Source organism: Myotis lucifugus, unplaced genomic scaffold (assembly GCF_000147115.1).
Source record: "Myotis lucifugus unplaced genomic scaffold, Myoluc2.0 scaffold_5, whole genome shotgun sequence".
In the NCBI taxonomy this organism is placed as follows: Eukaryota; Metazoa; Chordata; class Mammalia; order Chiroptera; family Vespertilionidae; genus Myotis; species Myotis lucifugus.
In genome coordinates, this window is record NW_005871053.1 from 13,629,146 (window position 1) to 13,631,656 (window position 2,511).

At 44.3% G+C, this 2,511-nt stretch overlaps 1 non-coding gene across 1 annotated transcript; it reads left to right on the forward strand.

Moving 5' to 3' along the window:
• Positions 1-365: 365 nt before the first annotated feature.
• Positions 366-472, forward strand: LOC111823614. Its single transcript, XR_002826684.1, has one exon. It is a non-coding gene; the product is annotated as a U6 spliceosomal RNA (small nuclear RNA).
• The last annotated feature ends 2,039 nt before the right edge of the window (positions 473-2,511 follow it).

Genomic DNA, 2,511 nt, shown 5'->3' on the forward strand with positions numbered 1-2,511 from the left:
TTGCTTGATTTTTAATGAGAAACTAATGAAAATTAACCTCTAAGTCATTAATGTATCATGTCTATATTCACTAGAACGGAATAGCTAATATACAATGACATGAACACAAGCGAGATATACATCCTATGGGTTTTCTGGACAATTACTGAGTGATAGTGGTATAATAAGATGAGTACTGGTTTTAGTGATCAACTAAAAACGTTTTAACAGAAGCATCTTTTGGATCATTTTGGAAAACTCTACAATGAAATCTCAACCTTCCTATGCACATTTTCATTTCTATTGAGTAGTTAATGGCAGGAATTTTTTAAAAAAGTGTTTTGCTTTCTATGCAATAGAATGAAGTAATTAAGAATGGGAATCTGGTGCTCGCTTCGGCAGCACATATACTAAAATTGGAACGATACAGAGAAGATTAGCATGGCCCCTGAGAAAGAATGGGAATCTGGAGACCGAATAATCTCAGTTAAAATTCTAGGTCTATCTGTTATGTGATATGTGACCTAGTTAAGTGACTTATATCTCTGTGCCTCAGTATCTTCATTTGGGTAAAATGATAATAAAAATGTTTAGTTTTTAGAGGGACCTTGAAATTTAAATGAAATAATATATTTAAAGTGTTTAGTATCTGGAATATAATAGCTCAACATATATTAGCTATATAGATAATTATAATAATTACTAGGGGCCCAGTGCATGAATTCGTGCACCTTGAAAGGAACTGTGGGCTGCGAGGCTGTGGTGGGCACAGGGCAGGTCTCAGCCCATCCTCTGTGCCCCCGACCAGCCCCTCCCGCCACAGCCCCTCCCCTGGGTCCCCTGTCTGCCAGCAGCCCCACTCCTGCCCCTACTGCTCCCATGCGCTGATAGCACCAGCCCTGCTCACACCCGCTGATGGTGCAGAGCGATTGGGGCCAGCGCTGTCTTTGGGTGAGAGCGGGATCACGACCGGCAGTGGGTACAAGTGGGGCCGTCACCAGCAGCGGGTGCAAGAGGCGGCTGCTACCCCTGATCGCCCCTCAGGAGCAGGGGGAGATGGAAAAGCCCTGAGGGACAATCAGGGCCAGCAGCCACTGCTCGCACATGCTGATGGCGATGCCTAATGATCGGGGCTAGCACTGGGTGCCGGCAGCAGGTGTGAGCACCTGGCGGGACCACGGTGCATGGGAGCAAAAAATTTTCAGTAACCACCAGAGGAATGACCTGAAAACAGTGACTGGCGCCCCGCCTTGGTCTGGTGCCCCCGCTCACCTGCTCCACCATCCTGCTGCAGCCTATGCCCACCATGTTCCACCTCTGCCACCTGCTGCCGATGCCTGCCATGGTCCACATTCGCTCCCTGGTGGTCAGTGCACATCATAGCAATTGGTTGTTCGGTTGTTTGGTTGTTCTGCCGTTTGGTCTATTTGCATATCAGCCTTTCATTTTATAGGATTATTATTAATCAATATCATTACAGCAGAAATAATCATAAAGTGAAATAGTTGACTTGCCTCATTCATTCTTTTCAAACTCAATCTAGTCTTAACTTTTTGCTCATGCTATTCCTACTGAAGCAGATATGTTTTGTTTGTTTGTTTTTTTCATTGCAAGTGAATTTCAGGGGCCATTTTGCTGTCTCTTTTTTTCTGAAAAGTCTTTCCTTATGTATTTGTTAGGATAGTTACCCTGCCACAGATAAACCCCAATATATCAATGGCTTAACTAAATAGAAAGTTATTTCTCACTCATTCTTGTTCTATTGGTGTTGTGAGAGGAGAAACAGGAATTTACTCCACACAGTCATTCAGGCTCTTTCATCTTCAACACATGCTTTCAGGATGATTCTGGGAATCCACATCTAAATGAAAGATGGAATATAGGAGCAACAAGGGTTGTTCAGGAGTGACATGCATCATTTCCACTGACATTTTATTGGCCCAAACTCAATGACATGGCTACATCAACTGCAAGGAAGTCTGGGAATGGCAGTTTAACTAATAGTGTTCTCAAAATGGTTTCAATTAACAGCTTGTCCATTTCTGTCCCAGGCTTTCCTTTTTTAATTTCACTCTTCTCCACCCCCTAACCACCACCACCACTCCAACACATATACTAGTCAGAAAGATAAACCAATTCCCAACCTAATACTGCACCCGGCTCAAAATCAAGATATTAGTATGCTACACATTATTCTCCATCAGAATTTGACATGCTTCCTTATAAACTGTAAACTAAAAGATTATTTATCTATACGCCTCATTCCCAATGAATGATGGTACAATTAAACTATCGTATATAATAAAAGGCTAACATGCAAATTGTCCCCTTGGGAGTTCAACCAACTGGGAGTTTGACCGCTTGCTATGACGTGTGCTGACCATCAGGGGGCGGCGTGGAATGAAGGAAGGCCCCGGCGCGCAGCCGGCAGCCAGGAGAAGGGAGGCCCTGGCTGGCCCTGGTGGCCGGCCAGGCCTAGGGACCCTACCTGTGCACGAATTTTGTGCACTGGGCCTCTAGTCTTTTCAGAGA